At 35.1% G+C, this 19,137-nt stretch overlaps 1 protein-coding gene across 4 annotated transcripts in view; it reads right to left on the bottom strand.

Annotated features, from left to right (window-relative positions):
- The window catches only part of LOC6033134 (tyrosine-protein kinase hopscotch), a 51,502-nt gene extending 32,854 nt beyond the window's left edge, over positions 1-18,648 (bottom strand). Inside the window, exons 1-2 of one of the 4 annotated variants that reach the window (XM_038253280.1) lie at positions 18,091-18,644; positions 3,382-3,499 (exon numbers count right to left, since the gene is read on the bottom strand). The gene's annotated coding sequence lies outside the window, so the exon portion shown is untranslated. Of the gene's footprint in view, positions 1-3,381; positions 3,500-17,840 lie in introns of all 4 variants that reach the window. The other 3 variants (XM_038253281.1, XM_038253283.1, XM_038253282.1) reach the window with 3 other exon arrangements.
- Between the last annotated feature and the right edge of the window lie 489 nt (positions 18,649-19,137).

Raw genomic sequence — 19,137 nt, 5'->3', positions numbered from 1 at the left:
AAATGCATAAGCAAAGAACTGTGGAATTACGCATGTATGGATTTTACGGAATATTTTAACATATTTTTAAAAATCTAACAATTTTTTGAAAAATAATATCTCCGTGAAAAAAATGTACTTCTGTGTGTCTCAAATGTGGTCTTTTGTTGGTCAACTTAAACATATAATAAGAAACTGTTTCCATTATTTTTACTTTTTGTGGACCAAAAGTTGTATAAAAGTAAGGTTTAATTTTTCTGAGTGTATTTTTTTCTGAATTGTCTTCATTTGACCTATTATTTTGCTAAAGACAACAAATCGACCAGAAAGTCCCTTCCCGATAATTGCCATTTTGTTATTTTGGAATTTTGAGCTGAAAATTAAACCAAAATGCTCTTAAAGGATTTGAAAACTTTAAATCGTTTAAGGGTAATTCTCTACCAACTCACACGAAATCGGGAAAAGTTGCCCCGACCCCTCTTCGATTTGCGTGAAACTTTGTCCTAAGGGGTAACTTTTGTCCCTGATCACGAATCCGAGGTCCGTTTTTTGATATCTCGTGACGGAGGGGCGGTACGACCCCTTCCATTTTTGAACATGTGAAAAAAGAGGTGTTTTTCAATAATTTGCAGCCTGAAATGGTGATGAGATAGAAATTTGGTGTCAAAGGGACTTTTGGGTAAAATTAGACGCCCGATTTGATGGCGTACTCAGAATTCCGAAAAAACGTATTTTTCATCGAAAAAAACACTAAAAAAGTTTTAAAAATTCTCCCATTTTCCGTTACTCGACTGTAAAAATGTTTGGAACATATCATTTTATGGGAAATTTAATGTACTTTTCGAATCTACATTGTCCCAGAAGGGTCATTTTTCATTTAGAACAAAATTTTTCATTTTAAAATTTCGTGTTTTTTCTAACTTTGCAGGGTTATTTTTTAGAGTGTAACAATGTTCAACAAAGTTGTAGAGCAGACAATTACAAAAATTTTGATATATAGACATAAGGGGTTTGCTTATAAACATCACAAGTTATCGCGATTTTACGGAAAAAAGTTTTGAAAAAGTTACTTTTTGCGTTTCTCTTTGTTTCGTCGTTCGTGTCTGTCGCGGGTGACCATGAACGGCCATGATCGATGACGACCAACTTTTTCAAAACTTTTTTTCGTAAAATCGCGATAACTCGTGATGTTTATAAGCAAACCCCTTATGTCTATATATCAAAATTTTTGTAATTGTCTGCTCTACAACTTTGTTGAACATTGTTACACTCTAAAAAATAACCCTGCAAAGTTAGAAAAAACACGAAATTTTAAAATGAAAAATTTTGTTCTAAATGAAAAATGACCCTTCTGGGACAATGTAGATTCGAAAAGTACATTAAATTTCCCATAAAATGATATGTTCCAAACATTTTTACAGTCGAGTAACGGAAAATGGGAGAATTTTTAAAACTTTTTTAGTGTTTTTTTCGATGAAAAATACGTTTTTTCGGAATTCTGAGTACGCCATCAAATCGGGCGTCTAATTTTACCCAAAAGTCCCTTTGACACCAAATTTCTATCTCATCACCATTTCAGGCTGCAAATTATTGAAAAACACCTCTTTTTTCACATGTTCAAAAATGGAAGGGGTCGTACCGCCCCTCCGTCACGAGATATCAAAAAACGGACCTCGGATTCGTGATCAGGGACAAAAGTTACCCCTTAGGACAAAGTTTCACGCAAATCGAAGAGGGGTCGGGGCAACTGCTGTGTGAGTTGGCGGAGAATTACCCTTAAATGATCCAAAATGGAAAACTACTTTTTATCCATGATTCGATAATCTGATGTTTCTAGGTAACCTTCGGACAATCCAATTTTGAATAATCGAGGTTTCACATAATCGAATCATGACTGTATTTGCAAATCAATTTTGTCGAAATGCTTTCTTTGGCAAAATTTTTTAACCAAATTTAAAAACTTAAACTAAACATAAATATTCCATCTAATAATTTTTTTACGAAATGAGCAGTTCTCGCAGATTTCGGTCATTCGATTTTTTGTTGTATTTTTTAATCCGGCTGAAACTTTTTTGGTGCCTTCGGTATGCCCCAAGAAGGCATTTTGCATCATAAGTTTGTCCATTTAATTTTCCATACAAATTCGGCAGCTGTCCATACAAAAATGAAAAATGAAAATTCAAAAATCTGTATCGGAAAATTTTAGATTGGAAAATTTCACGAATGTTTCATATTTTAAGATTGTAAATCGGACCATTAGTTGCTGAGATATCGACATAAGAAAATAATGGGTTGTTTGGATGAGACTTAGAAAACATCAATTTTCCTGTTTTTAAACCTTTCAATGGCAATATCTCAGCAACTAAGGGTCGTATCAACAAAGTTCAAAAAAGCTTAATATAGAGAATTTTCTCAGCTTTTCAAAAATATTTTTTTCAAAAGTGGGCAAAAATGTGCACTATTTAAAAAAAAATGAAAAACTGTGACTATTTTCAAAAAAGTCACTTAAAAATGGCTATAACTTGAAAAAGGTGCACTTTATCAAAATTTCACTAATGTACTTTTTGATAGCAAATTTGATTTAACATCGAAAAATGAAGTTGAAAAATTTTTGCGACCAATATTTCGATTTTTTGAAAAAAAATCAGTATTGATTGAAAAAAAAATAAAAATAGTGTTATTTGCAAATCAAGTTTTAGTGACAAAAAGTTAAATAAAAAATCACCAAAAAATTTTTTACCGTGGAACATTTTTTTCCAGTGTGTAGTCCGTATCCATACCTACAACTTTGCCGAAGACACCAAATCGATCAAAAAATTCTTTCGAAAGATACAGATTTTTGAATTTTCATTCATCATTTTTGTATGGACAGCTGCCAAATTTGTATGGAAAATTATATGGACAAACTAATGATGCAAAATGGCTTCTTTGGGCATACCGAAGCCATCAAAAAAGTTTCAGCCGGATAAAAAAATAAAAAAATTAAAATTGAAGAAAAAAGACCAATTTCGTAGAGAATTGCTCAAATATATAAAAAAAAACATTGTTTTGTTCCAAAATTTGCACAACCGATCATTAAGAATACATAATAAAACGTCTAATATTGTATTATTGACATAGAGACGTACGTTATACAACGCTATTACGTGTACTGACTTTGACTTGTTGCTTTTAAATGATGTTTCAAAAAGATTATAAATTATTCCAACAAATAATTTAGATGACTATTTTTTTACCTTCATTTTTATTTTTTTGCCTGAATAAAGTCTTGCATTTTATAAATATTAGAATATTTCTACCGAACAAAAAGAATAAAATAGACTGCTCCAAAATAACGCAAAAATAACAATCAGTTCTTTCACATAACCACTCTCTGAACCCAACAAACCACACAAACATTACACAGTTAAAAAGGTTCTTGAAAATGTGTGTATCGCCGGCGGCTTCCTGGAGTCGGATCTTGAGTGGACACATCAATTACAGGTGATGTCGCAAAATTATCTTGTGAATCCGTCGGTATCTGGAAGTAGAAAGTTGAGAAAAAAAAAGGTTAGATAAGAAAACATGAAATTTTGAAATTTTTGAAGACAAAGTATCGTTCTAATGGCGTGTTAACATTGTGGACATTATCTTATGACATTATTAATTGATTGATTTTCTTGGAAATATTTTTTAAGCGATGTGTTTTCATATTGGTGTCGCAGTTTAGTTGCTGATAAATCTTAATTAAAGTAGAGTAGATTGAATCCAGATTGAATTCCTTGGAAATAGAACAAAAATACGCCCGACAAGTCAAACATCGCAAAACATTAACCGCCGACCCGTTTGCGTATATCAAAACATTTTCCCTCCGACTAAAACAACCGACTTGAAAACAATCAATCCCGCAAACATGCGACTTTTAAAACGCACTCTTCCACGTCGATCGATAAGACGCATCGAGAAACTTACAAAAAAACACAATAAAAGCGTGCAAATTAATTACACCTGTGGTCATCACGCTCAGCTGTTTGCTCCTCGTCGATTAACCCTTAACTACCTTTCAACATTTGATCGATTTTGAATAATTTTTTTTCAATCGTAATTTTTGAAAACATTTTTTATATCTAATTAAAAAATATATTTTTTTTTTGCTTGAAATGTTGAGGGTTAATGCACTTGCTCCAGACTTGGTTACACTGCTCAGATGGAGGCTTTCCGTCTGGCAAAAGTCAGTCCTGAGTGAGAGCCTGAGATGATGATGATGATGACGGTTGGCGTGTGCGGCGAAAAGTGCAATCAAATCACAAACACCCGCTCCATAATTAAAGGCTGAGGGCTTAAGCCTTTACCGCCTCGAAAGGAGAGCCGACTATGGGCACTTAACACGAACACGAAATAGGGGAGGTTGGTTTTGTTGTTTGTATTTGTATTGCATTTAAGATTGTTACCTAAGGGTACTTGTACGGAACATATTATTTTTGAATAAATTACAATAATTTATTTTTTTTAAATTGTGAAGTCATCAAAGAAAGGTAAAAATTGAAAGATTTTTTTTAAAATCAAGACTTATTACAATAGTTGAGCTATTTCTCTTGTTAACAATCACCAAACTCCTCCTTTTCTCTTAATTTCCTGAGTAAAACTTCCACGGATGAAAAATTCTCCAGGTCAGGTGAAGCGAAAGTGATCCCAGGTGCGCCAGCCAAGGTGGGAGAGGAGGAGGATTGTAGATTGCCTTTGATCGGCGGTGCGTGCCCCGGTTGAGTTATATAAACGAGTTTAGATTTATTATTTATTGTTTACGTTCGAGTTCCACCGGACGATTGACAGGCAGTACTGGGAGTAACGAGCGGGGTGAGAAAAAAACGTAAACAAATCAGATTTTTTTTTTATTTCGCCTCAATTCACAAGCTTCAAGCAACTTGCTACTTCCACGTGGACTGATGAATTCAGGCGATTTGTTCACTTTGATCAAATAGAACCGTTGACGTCCGATTGACTGTTTGCAAATTGATCAAACAGTTCGTTTATGCAGGTTAAACTGTTCGCAATAATATGTTTAGAATTCAATTAAACATTTAACATTCCTCCCCTCCCCATTGGGCATTGGGCACCCCCTTTTGATGCAAATATTGTTTTATTTTCAGGGAGGAAAACCTTGAAATACCTGGAACTAGGAGTTGGACAACTTTCCGACTCTATCAGTTCCACGGAAAACATCACCCGCATCACGGTGTGTGAGTGTGTGTGGTAAAGGAAACCGTTTAAGGTGCGCTAAAAGAACGTTTGCAAAATATAGTAAAACAATGTTGGGCGATTTCGTGATGCATATTTTATGCAATTAACGGGAATTGTCGACATATAATTAGCGAACGGTTTGGATTTCATGTTTGCGCTGGAGAAAGACGCTCGTTAGAGCTGGACACGTTGAAAAGGGGTGGTCTAATTGATAAACATGGGCAACAATGTATCAAAAGGTCCTCAATGCAAAGTCGGTCAAAATAGATTAAAAAAAAGTCGGTCGAAACAGAAAAAAAAAATAACATTTTTAAAGTCGATTTTTCGTTAATCGATTGAAGACTGATCAAAATCGTCTTTGTTTACAAAAGGCGCTAAGATTTTTTGCAAACTTATTCGAGATATGAACTTTTAGGTTCCAAAAACACTGTAAAAAAATGTATCTCAGTGTTTAAATTTTTTGAGGATATCTAAATGAAAAATTTACAAAAAATTGAAACAAAATGTATCAAATAATGCTTTGCACATTATTTTAAGTATGGTTCTGTAAAAAAAAGCTAGTAATCAATTAAAAAACAACATATGGTCAAATGGACAAAAGGCTCAAAGACATTTGTCGAAAGCAGGGCGGTCACCAATTTTTTAGTTTGGGATTCCCTGTTTTTACCCTGATTTCTGAAAATTTTCCGAATCTAACGGTTTTCAAATTTCAGTTTTTCCCTAGTTCAGATGTTATTTTGATAAACTTTCGTCATAACAACACATTATTTAATTTTCCTTAAATCATTAAACATTATAACATAATATTTTCTCCTTTAAAAAATTTCTGCTTTTTTTGCTTTATCATAAGCTTTTTTCTTTCCAAGAATTATGGTTTGTCATAGTTGAACTCATGAGAAAAACTACTGCCTTATTTTACAATAAAATTTGCTAGTACAGTCCAGACTCGATTGTTTCACTCCGGATCGAACAAATTTTTTTTTTTGCTTACTTATTTTTGTTTGTCAAGCTAAAGTATGACCCTTAAAATCAAAAAGGTGACCAAATTAAAATATGTCTTTTTTCCTAATTTCTTATATCTGGAATTTAAAAATTATTGATTCCTGAATCTTTAATTTTTTATTGTTTTATTTCGCAAAATTTTAAAATCTCTGAATTTTTCACTCTTTTTATTTTCAATTTTTAAACTTTTAAATTCTTTAATAATTGAACTCTAGAATGTTTTAACTCCGGAATCACCAAATCAAAACTAAAAAAAAAGAAGTTTAAAGTATTGCTTGTTCATCTGTGATTTTTTTTTATTCTGAGCAAAAACAAAATCCGTCATTTTAAATTTCAGCGTTTCAAGATTCTGCATGTTTCTATTCGGCTTAAGGTTACGATTTGCATAATTGCCATGATTTTTCGTTCGAAGATTTAAATTTTGCTTTCCTGACAATATTTTGACAAATTTTCTTCTGAGCAATTCTCGACGAAAACGGTTTTTTTTTCTTCAATTTTAATTTTTGTATTTTTTAATCCGGCTGAAACTTTTTTGGTGCCTTCGGTATGCCCATAGAAGCCATTTTGCATCATTAGTTTGTCCGTATAATTTTCCTTACAAATTTGGCAGCTGTCCATACAAAAATGATGTATGAAAATCCAAAAATCTGTATCTTTTGAAGGAATCTTTTGAACTATTTGGTGTCTTCGGCAAAGTTGTAGGTATGGATACGGAATACACTGAAAAAAATTACACACGGTAAAAAAATTTTGGGTGATTTTTTATTTAACTTTTTGTCACTTAAACTTGATTTGCTAAAAAAAAAAACACTATTTTTATTATTATTTTTTATATGTTTTAACGGACATCAAATGCCAACTTTTCAGAAATTTCCAGGATGTGCAAAAAATCATTGACCGAGTTATGAATTTTTGAATCAATACTGATTTTTTCAAAAAATTGAAGTATAGGTCGCAAACCTTTTTCAACTTAAAAAAAAATAGTCGCAGCTTTTTTTTTTAAATTAGTGCACATGTTTGCCCAACTTTGAAAAAATATTTTTGAAAAGCTGAGAAAATTCTCTACATTTTGCTTTTTTGATATTTGTTGAAACGACCCTTAGTTGCTGAGATATTGCCATGCAAAGGTTAAAAAACTAGAAAATTGAAAATAGAAAAGTCTCACCCAAAAAACCCACTATTTTCTAATGTCGATATCTCTGCAACTAATGGTCATAACATTATAAAAGGGCGCAATATTGAATGTTTGGCCCTTTTAAAATGCAGTTCTTAGTTTTAAAAAAATATAAAAAGAAAATATTTTTTTCGAAAGGTTCGGAAAATTTCACGAATGTTTCATATTTTATTATTGTAAATCAAACCATTAGTTGCTGAATTATCGACGTTAGAAAATGGTGGGTTGTTTGGGTGAGACTTGGAAAACATCAATTTTCATGTTTTTAAACTTTTGCATGGCAATATCTCAGCAACTAAGGGTCGAATCAACAAAGTTCAAAAAAGCAAAATATAGAGAATTTTCTCAGCTTTTCAAAAGTGGGCAAACATGTGCACTAATTTAAAAAAAATAAAAACTGCGAATATTTTCAAAAAAGTCACCTAAAAATGGATTTAACTTGAAAACGATGTGCACTTTATCAAAATTTCCCTGAAGTACTTTTTGATTGCAAATTTGATTTTACATCGAAAAATGATGTTGAAAAATTTTTTCGAACGGTATTTCGATTTTTTGAAGAAATTTGTATTGATTCAAAAAATCATAACTCGGTCAAAGATTTTTTGCACAACCTGGAAATTTTTGAAAAGTTGGCATTTGATGTCCTCTATAACATATCAGAAAAAAATTAAAAAATAGTGCTTTTTGCAAATCAAGATTTTTTGTGACAAAAAGTTAAATAAAAATTCACCAAAATTTGTTTTACCGTGTATAATTTTTTTTCCAGTGTAGTCCGTATCCATACCTACCAGCCATACCAGATATACAGATAAATCTGTATTTTACAGATTTTTCTATTCCAAAAATCACAATAATCTGTATTTACAGATTAAAAAAAAAAATTATATTTAAAAATTTCAACAATTTAATAATTGAATTATGCTTTAATATGATAAAAAAGCTAAAATCTGCTGTTAAAATTATAAAAAATGTATTATATGGCTTCGAATTTGACATGATACAGATAAAATACAGATTTATTTTTAAGAAAATACAGATCTCCCATAAAATTATCTTGCATCGTTGACCTACAACTTTGACTTAAACAGTTCGCTAGCAAACGTATTCTTTTAGCGTGTTTGTTGTGTCGAGTACTTTTCCAATAACTTTTCCTTTCAATATTCACTGCAAGGTGCGGGAAGGTTAATGACATTCGCTTCCGATAGCTCAGCGCCTGCCCCACTAGTAATAATACTGGCGTCGTAGCTGCTGGTGACGCCAGACACAAGACAACAAAATCTGTACAATGAATGTCTGTTTTAAAATGTTTGATATTTAAAGTAACATTTCATTACTATTGACGTCATCAGCACTTGATAAAAATGTCAAAAACACCGCACATATTTTTAGAACATAATGTTTTGCTTATCTGTGCACCAATACGCTGGAACTACACGGGGCCGGCAAAACTTTCAACTTCTAGCCAGAAGTGAAAAGTTCAACAGATGGAAAGTCCCGCACTAAGCACATTATTTGTCACGAACGACGACCGTCAGAACGGGCGCGCATAAATAAAAGAAACTCGCAAACGAAGGCGATAAGATATAAATAATTGCAACGAAGTGCAAGGAAACAGAAAACCAACGGTACATTTATGCATTCTGCAAACAACAACAACAACAACAACAACAGCAGTTAAAAGAACAACAACAAAAAGCATTACGTCTGGACTAGAACCCGAGCAGGGGTAAATATCAAGGGAAGGACTGGGGCAAGCCCCGACTATTAACTATTTTCATGTCTTAAATATTTTTTTTTCCAAATAATGTTTTAATTTCCAAACTCAAATCATTTTTTAATGTTTATGATTAGTTTTAATCGTGTATTTCTAATAAATAATTTTGGTTTAATCCAAGTAAGATCAAGTTTTACTACTTCCATGTTATTTTCCCCTCTTTGGGATGTCTCAACGGCCTTCTAGGGTGGAGGAGAAGGAGTGCATTTCAAATGTGACAAATGCACATTCTGCATGCAGTATGCATCTAGCACTTTGCATAATGTTGGCAACCGTAAGGTGGTGTTGGTTTGCGTTGGTGAAGTTAGAGCAGATGATTCGCACGCACTTTACAACCAATCGATCGCCGTTCAATTCTTGGTATTAGCAGATGTTTTTTTGTTTGTTATGTTTTCAATTAATAAGGCTAACCTGATATATTTTTACAAAGATTCTTAATTGCTTAAAACTACTGTACCATCACAATGCGACTGCATGCAAAAGTGAATATTTGGCGCCTCCATTCTGCTGCACAGTCGGTGCTCGTTCTTAATTGATGATCCCTGTTGAGTGACGAAGAACGTACAGCCAAAGTGCATTAAGGCACATATTTACATACATACATAACATTACGTATTACGTCACTGGCAGGCAAGATTACAGCTCGGTTTATCTCGTAACGATGGAACGAGTATCAAACTGCCCTGATCGGGCCCTTCAACCAGGAAAGGATAATTCGTCCGTTAATTGTCGGGCACCGTCGACGTCGTATAGACATTTTGATTGACAGCCAAATGATCGGGCGGAGAGGACTTGCGCGAACGTGGTGATGTGTTAGGGTGTTACAAATGTTACCTTTCAATGTACTGCTGAAGATTTGTTGGTAATAATCTGAAATCCACAGTTTTGTTGCACAAATTTTATAAACACCTCTAACAAAATTTTAAAGCGCAAACACAGCCAAAAGCAGCCTCAGCTCAAACATATATTAGATAACTCTTTTTTATTTTCTTAAAAGATTTGTTTGTAACACCCTAACCTTTTCACGAAGACGGGTAGCAATATGTGGTTGCAACATTGTAACGATGTGCACGGGAATACTGTGAGTTTCGATAATTTGTTACCAAGAATCTGGTTACGACAATTATTGTACCATAATTTGAGGCGGTAGTTGAATTTCCAAATGTTGCAATTACTTTGTTTGTTTAAGCTAACCAACTACAACAAACAGACTTGAAAATGCCAATAAAAAAAAAAGGCTTTTCTACTGCAAAAGACATTGACAAACCAGTAGAGCTGGGACTTTGGATACCCGGGTAGTTAGCGCCACTGATTTAAAAAAAATGGTGTGAAATTTGCTAAACTGGCGCTTTGATTTGGAATTTTAAATGGGATTTAACTGGAAAATCGGTGCGTTTTGATTTTTTGACAGTTTTGAGTCCCTTAACGATTTGTTACATTTTTCAAAAACCTCACAAGCTCATAGCTTGGGTGCTACACACCCAAAATTCAGCGTCGAGAGAATCGTTCCCTCAATATTTATTGAGGGCTCTGTGCCAAAATCGAGAGAATAATGCTGCCAACTCACACCATCATAACAAATATGTTCATCCGTTAATTGAAACAATGAATCTCCAACAAGTGTCATACATCGACATCTAACCACTCCCTAGTCACCAAGCTGTGGTGGTCGAGGCAGTTAAGTCATAGGATTAGTCTGTCAAAGGTCTCTGGTTCAATTCCCGTAGTCAAAACTATTTTTTTTTTGTTTTGACGGATGAACTTTTTTTTTGCGAATGAACCTCGAGGAAATAATTCTCTCGCCAATCTCGAGCTGTGTTCTCTGTGTCCGTAAATGGTACCACTATTCTCTCGACTTGAGGCCATTATTCTCTCGGACGAGCGCTGCCCAGTTTTGAGTGCAGGGAGCAACTTTGCCGAAGAGTGCGAAAAGATTCGTCCACTATTTAAAATGTTACAGAATTTATAACACCGCCACTGAAATCATCAACTTTTTCTTCTTTTTTCTGGGAGCACTTGCTGCTCCTGCAGGGAAGATTGAGGCAGGCGTCGCGACGCTCATGCAACCAAGCAATCTGATGGTGTTGCCAGAGGAGCTTGAAGAAAAAGTTGATGTTTTCAGCTGCGGTGTTATAAATTCTGTAACATTTTAAATAGTGGACGAATCTTTTCGTACTTTTCGGCAAAGTTGATCCCTTGAACATGGACTGGCAAAAACCTTAATGCCCTGATTTTACGGGTTAGATCCCATTTAAAATTGAAAGTCCAACCAATCAAACTGAACTAGGGGATCATGCCCTGAAATGCTTTCGAAATTGACCCGTTTTGTTACATCCTACAGTGAAACTTCTTTTTACGCGGTGCGTAATGTTTTTCTTATTTGTCGATTTCTCTGGAACGACGCAACATTTTTGCAATCTTTTAAAAGCAATTTGTAGGTTTTGTTCAGATCTACAAAATGCTTTTTGAAGCTTACAAAAATATGGTATGGTTTGAGAGAAAATGTCGGACGATTGATCCGGACATAGTTTATACACATTTAAATGGAATCCAGCCTCATTAAAGTACATAAATATCACTTAAGTGGTCATAACTTGAGACAAGGTTGCCAGATCTTCAATGTCTTCGACTCTTTGGAAAGCTCTATCGATTACCTAACCAACGATGGGTTGAATGATGGATTGGTTTATATACATTTAAGTGAGATCCGCCTATAAAAAGTACATAAATATCACTTAAGTGGTCATAACTTAAGACAGGGTTTCCAAATCTTCAATGTGTTGGAGTCTTTGGAAAGGTTTTCAATTACCTAACCAACGATTGGTCGAATGATTGATCAGGACATAGTTTACAAATAGTTAAGTGAGATCCGGCTTCTAAAAAGTACATAAATACCACTAAAGTGATCATAACATGAGACAGGGTTGCCAGATCTTCAAAATGTTAGATTCATTTGAAAGGTCTTGTAATCACCTATACAACGATTAGTTGGATAATATATCCGGAAATAGTTTTCATATAGATAAGTGAGACTTGAACTACTTATTGGATCTTAAAAAAAAAAGCGCAGTATGGGGCACCAAACCGGATCGAATGCAACTTGTTTTACTCAAATCGGATCAGCCAGTGCCGAGAAAACTTAGCAAAAATTTTGAGCACCAAGGGGAATACGCACACACATAAACACACACACACACACACACACACACACACACACACACACACACACACACACACACACACACACACACACACACACACACACACACACACACACACACACACACACACACACCATCTTAAGCTTTTTTTATAAAAAAATGAACGAAAAAAATCATGACTTCACCTTCAAATTTTACAAGTTTGTTTGACACGATGCAACGACATCGAAATACAGCAATATTTAAATTACGAAATACAACATTAATTAAACAACTTACGCCCTTCTCAAATGTACCGAGTGCAGCTGGCTCCATAAACTCGAAAATGGTTGGTATAACCTTAGGATAACATGTCTACAAAGTTTCATTGAAATCGGAGAGGCCGACCCTCAACCTTTCAATAACTTGAAAAATCAATACTAACGTTTGATAAATTTAAGAATTTAAGAAGAAATTTCTCAGTGGGGCGTAAGCCAACCAGTCGGACCGTCAAAGTTAATTTCTACACGATATCTCCCACGCAGAATGCTTTGCTTGAGTAATTTCGTGTGCCATTTGTTCAGAGTGTAGGCTCGTTGACATCGGCAGCCGAAAGCAAATGTTTCCATTAACCAAAGACGGAGGCAAATTCGACTTTTTCTTAACAGAAAAATTCTAACAAAAAATAATGCGAGGGTTGATTCAGTCAATTCTTACATCCCAAAAAAAAATATATAACAATGAAGCCACTCTCTTTTTTGCCAGCTTTGGAATACATTATGAGCTGTAATTATGCACAGTAAATTCTGAATAGAGCTGATCCCACCCACACCCGTCACGTCTGCACCACCGCCAAGGTCGTGTTGGCGGCAGATAATGCAAATAGTTTTAAAAAAAAAGAGAAATAAGGGAACCCGTTGCATTACAAACTACCACGGGAGGAGTATGCAACTTTTTGCACTGTGATGTCTTCTGGACCCAGATCCGGAGTAGACAAATATTTCGAAGCCAGAGTCAGCTTCAGAAGCTCTGCGTTAATAAAGCTGCCAACGAAAAATTTGCACGCCGAAATTATTATAAGCTGTATGTTCCACAAAAAGAGGTCATTTACGCGAATCGGCCAAACAATGTTGATCGAAAGCATTGATTCAATTGCGCGTATTTTCACCGAGGACCGACCATCACTCTCGGGGCTGTACCTGGAGAATGCAAATGAAGCAACCGAAATCGATTCAGGCTTTAATTAAGGGGTTACATACATGTGAATCGGCAAAATTGATAAGAGTTTGTATGAGCCCACACCTAATCTTTTTTAAAATCTGATTTCAGGGAACTAAAACATACATTTTCAACTAATAACAAAATAAATTTCAAGACATTTGGTTGTATCATTGCCGAGATTTAGCTATTTGAAGTAAGCAGTTTCAAAAACCGGGTGCCACGATATCTCAACACTGCTTTGACCAAATCGGCTCAAAATTTAGGTGAAGACTCGTTAAATCAGTATCGTGACAAAGGCCGATTTCAAAAAAAGTTTATTTTTAAAAGAGATATAAATATTTTTAAGTTTTCGTATAAAAAAATGTCAGTTTTTAATTTTTCTATTTTTTTAAAAGCAAAATTTAAAAATCTGTCTTCACCCCAAATTTTAGCCCATCTCGAGATATCGTGGCACCCGTAAATCAACGCGGTGTTTTGAGAAAAACGATCTGAAAGTTTAACGCTTTGCGCATGGAAAAATTTCAAACGCAAATCGTCTGCTACCTACTGGAATCATGAAATATCTACATGAAACTTTCAGGAGTGATTGGAAATCATGTTTATGGTGTATTTAATAAATATTCTGTAATAGATTTGGTTTCGTCGAGGTTTGCTACGTGTATGTAACCCCTTAAGCTAAAGCTCGAAACGAGGTACAGAAATAGAGGCCATTTGTATTCACTCAACATAAATGGTTCATGAAATTATCCTTATTTTGTTACGTAGAATGCACTGAACGCTTTACTCGTCATAACTCAATTTAACTTTTTTTTCATTGGCTAGGCAAAGGGTAAATAATTTATCCTTTGTTTTTTTTTTTGGTTTTCTTTTATTTAAAAAAAAAAAAGTATGAGACACAACCCATTTTTATTCCCAAAAAAAACTTCTCCGTGGCTCCAATTTCATCCTGGGTCACCGTTCAAAGAATTCATTTTGAAGTAATTAAAAATATTATGGTTTCTGACCTGGTTCTATGTAATCTCGTTTTATCAACGAAATTTATCCCCCACAATAATTTACAGCACTTGTTTCACCATTAAATGCGACGCTCTTTTTGTAATTATTTCATCTGTTTTGTCGGTTGAGTTAGTAATGACGTTTTGTTGAACTCAACGAACCCTACAGGATGCACTTACCCGATTTTGGAAATTCGCTTCCCTTTCCCGGATATCGCAATGAAGCAATTCTCTCAAAATCAGCATGTTCATGGCTTTTTGTTTGCCAGAAACTTTGTGGGTACCTTCCCTGTGACCAATGAAGAAATTTTGTTGTCATCGGTTCGTCAATACAGTTCTCCATACAAATTTGACAACTGTTGATACAAAAATGACATATAAATATTCAAAAACTATGTCTTCAGTAAAGTTGTAAGTGTTAGTAAGGATTTTGTGAAAAAATACAAAAAGAAACATTTTTTCATTAACTTTTTGTCACTGAAGTGTGAATAACTCAAAAACACTTTCTACTTTTGGATATGTTTAGGGGACAAAAGATGCAATTTTTGAGGGTAATTTTGAAGGGCAAAAATCATTTGACCAAACTATGTATTTTTGAAAAAAGGTGTTTTTGAAAAATACATAGTCACTGAATATTTACTTCGTTTTGAAAAGGACAGATTTGTCTCTTTGTTTTGTAATCAAAAAAAATTTCAGTGAAAAAATAATACTTGAACAAGAGTTATTTTTATGTCATTTTTTCTCATCTTTCAAAAAAATCAAGGAAAGGTAAACATAGACACTTTGTTTTGAAACTGGAAATGGAAGTAACAAATAGCAAATTCGATTTTACGATTACAAAAATTTCAAAACATTTTTTTGGCGCATTGTTGATTTTTTCAAAAAACTTTTTTTGATTCATAGCTCGGTAAAACATTTTTTCTCTATTGCTGAGCCATACCTTACATTCCATACTCAAAAATAGTTTTTTGAGCAATTTATTTTTTGGAAAAAAGTAGTTTTACCGTGTATATATTTTTTTTAAAAGTCCGAAATTTTTCCATAACATATTTGAAATACAATAGTTGTTTGGGCGTTGTTTAACTGGGCTGCTTTTTAACTGGGCGCTCGATAAGTGGAATGTAGCCCAGTTAAAAAGCAGACAAAAACCCAAAACAAACCGAAATTACCGAGGGGTTGGTGGATGTAAAAATCAAGTTCAATGACTAAATAAAACTTTTTTCAAGCATTTAACAAATTTCAAGTCACAATTAGAAAAAAAATAAGGAGTAAACATGGTAAACAAATTTGAGTAACTTTTGTTTTTTTTTTTTTTTTGTTTCATTATTAAAATATTATGCATCGGTGGTCCTCTCCTAATTTTTTGTTCAGCCCAGTTAGCGAGCAGCATTCGGTAACTGGGCTACGTTCTCAACCCGGTTACCGAACAAGTACTGTACTTAAAATTTTCCTTTTGCTGAAAACTATCACAACAAATCAATAAAATTTCACTTATTTTACTAATTGTGTTTTTCGTGAATCTTTTGTTCGTGAATCTTTTGTTTAGGATTTGCTTCATTTTGAAGATATTTTAGCAACTTCATTTTCTTGAATCTCAGGATAGCTGAATTGTAATTTCATTGCATGCAAATTCTATGAAATATCACAAAAGTTTAAAAATTCGATTATTTTTGCAATAAATAAGGTGTGTCGAATCGTTGGTTATGTTTCGTAGCTTGAACTACTGCTCACTGTTTCAGTGACTATCCTGTACACAAGGATTTTTGTAAAAACAAAAGATGGCATCGCTTAAAAAATGGGTATCAGAATAAATTTGTGAAAAATTAGAAAAAAAGTACACATCATTTTGATGAGAAATGGGTTTCTGTCACAATTTAGTCTATATTGCGATACCCGGGAAACAGAGGCGAATTTACAAAACCGGGTTAAAGCATCTTGTAAGGTTTCCCTCAGGTTGTCCAAATTACCCAACACAGTAGAAATCTAAATAAAGTAAAATTTTAATGTAAGTCGTCCTAACTTCATGATTCCTGAAAATTAGCATGACAGAACTCCAGTTGCCCGTTTTTATTTTTCATTTGGAAGCCAAAAGTTAACACATTTTGAGTGAAATTAATGTTTCAAAAGATGAAACGTCCTTTTTACTTAGAGCGAAAATGTCGATTTTGTCAAAAAATGTAACAGTTGATTCATTCATAAATATGGCTATAAACAAACATGATTTTTTTTAATTTTGTGATCAACAATCAGCTTTTCAAAATAAGAGACACTCAGAACCAACCTCCCAGCTAAATGTAGGTACACAGCAAAAAAAGTAGTAAAATGACTGCGTGTAAAACTGCTTTGTGTAATCATTTTTATGTAATATTACACAGTTATTGCAGAACACCACTTTGCACTTTTGCCTAAGATCTTGTACACCCAAATTGTGTAATATCGCATTCGCGTCTTGTCTACTATTGAGTTGTCAAAAGTTGCTCCCACCCGCAATCAAATCAAAACAAAGATTTGGTGGAGCGGAAAAATTTCGATTTTTCTTTGGTTAAAAGCTGCAGTTCAGGTTGTTAAGAGTGTGGAGGTAAATAACTATTGTGGTGTGAAAGTCTTGAATGAGTTTAAGCTAGTCAAAAACCGCTTAATAATCGAACCTGTTCCAGAACGAAACAAATGCGAAGAGTAGGCGAATTCAGAGCGTCTGTTCCCCGATTACATCAAAAAGTTCAAGCTGAAGTTTACCCGGCCCCGGAGGTCTCACCGGAAGAAAGTCAATCTGACCGAGCCCCGAATGCCTTCATCGCTACCATCTAAACTAAGCGCACGATCAAGTTCGTCGGCAGGTGCCCCACCGGATACGAACTTCTTTCTCCAACCGTCGTCGCGGGAGGTGACCCCGCCAGAGTGCCGCGCGCTGTTTGCATGTTGTCCAACAAAACTGCCATCACCGAGGCAACGTTTCCCAGCAAGAACCTGGTCTGGAACCGACCGTTTTCGATAACGTTACCACCGGAACGTACCGCCAGCTTTATCACCCATCAGAGTAGCTAATCGCCGGCAAGTCATGGACAACTTCGCCCGTTGCCACTGCACTATCACTGCTCATCAATTCAAATCAATTCATCGAATAGTGAATACAAATATGGATGTAAAATAAATTTATTATCAATCAAAACGAAACATTTGACATTTACTTTGTAGAGAGAGCAATTCGACACCTATCCCAGGAACCGAAATAACCAAGAGTGTAATATTACACGTTTTATGGTGTACATGCAAAGTGTAATTTTAAGTGCTTTTTCTTACAAAGGTGATGTGCATGCTTTTGCATGCGATTTTACCATCCGATTTTTTGCTGTGTACTGGTTTGCCCGCTGCTCGATTTCCGTTTCTGTAGAAAGGTTGCGTCGGCGCAGGTGCCTGGTAATTTTCCTGGGAATCGACTTTTGCATCGTTGCACTTTTTGCATCGGATGGATGCAGTTTTCGGGGCTGACCTGGAAACCGAAAACCCTCAAACCATTTTCTATCCGGAGAGGATGGGTGAAACCGTTCTATGAGGTACACTTTCTTAAGAGCTAGTTTGTAGTACCTGTTTTTAAAAGAATCTTTGCGATGAACCCGTTCAAGAACATAAACAATCCGGATCTTTTTTCCTGGTAGCGGCACCTACCGACGGATTCTCCAAATTATTTTGTGAATCAATTTTCCACGTTCTATCCTCGAAGCCGACTTCAATGGAGCTCGTTCAATCCTTTTCCCCGATTCAGCGGACGACAACGACGACGATAGCCATCTTTTTCCGAGGGCCTCTCTTCCTTCTTCATCACACACACAGGGTTTAGACGGAACCGATTTTGAAAATTCCGTAGCTGCCCGCAAAACCTACCCCGTATAACTCGACCCTTGGTTGTAATTTTCCACCCTCGCAATTTGCGCACTCTTTACACACAAATCTACACTTTCACCAACCAACTCGCGAAAAACTACTGCTCCTGATAACACACATCATTTTAAAAGAGCAACTCACAAAAAATATAACACACGCAGCTCTTCTTCCGACGAATCGCGTTCAAAAACCCGACGACAACGTCGTCATTCATACGCCGTTCGTTCGTGTCTGTTTGCCTGCCCCTTGCCGACCGACCGACGTCGAGCTGTCAGTGGAGCCCACACCCACACAGTTGCACGGGCTGACGGGCAGGCAGACCCGTCCCCATCCGCCCTTTGCCTGTTGCGCCGCAACGTCAATGGACGGGACCAATACACAGTCAAGTTCATTATCGAAGCGCGCGGCGGTGTCGCACCAACACTGGCGGGCTTTGTTTTGGTATTTATGTTTTTCTCTTTTGAGTTTTGTAGTTTGGATTGATTGTAGGATGGTTTGACAGCTAAGGGGGCGATCCGTGAATGACATTCATTGTGTTTTGGGATGAAAATACTTAGAATTGCTCATGGTACAACTTGACAGTTGGTCTATTCTTAACAGCTTTTTCTACTTAATATTTTTTTTTAACTTGTTGATGAATTTGATTAAAAAAACTAATTGTTTAAAAAATAATGAAGACCAACAGAAGACTTAGTATTGATTTTAGGTAAAACTAAATTTATTTTATTATTTTATAGAAATTAAAATAAG

The sequence above is a fragment of the Culex quinquefasciatus genome, chromosome 2, assembly GCF_015732765.1.
Source record: "Culex quinquefasciatus strain JHB chromosome 2, VPISU_Cqui_1.0_pri_paternal, whole genome shotgun sequence".
NCBI lineage: Eukaryota > Metazoa > Arthropoda > Insecta > Diptera > Culicidae > Culex > Culex quinquefasciatus.
The sequence above is the reverse complement of the archived record's forward strand: the minus strand, read 5'-3'. Positions and strand labels throughout refer to the sequence as shown.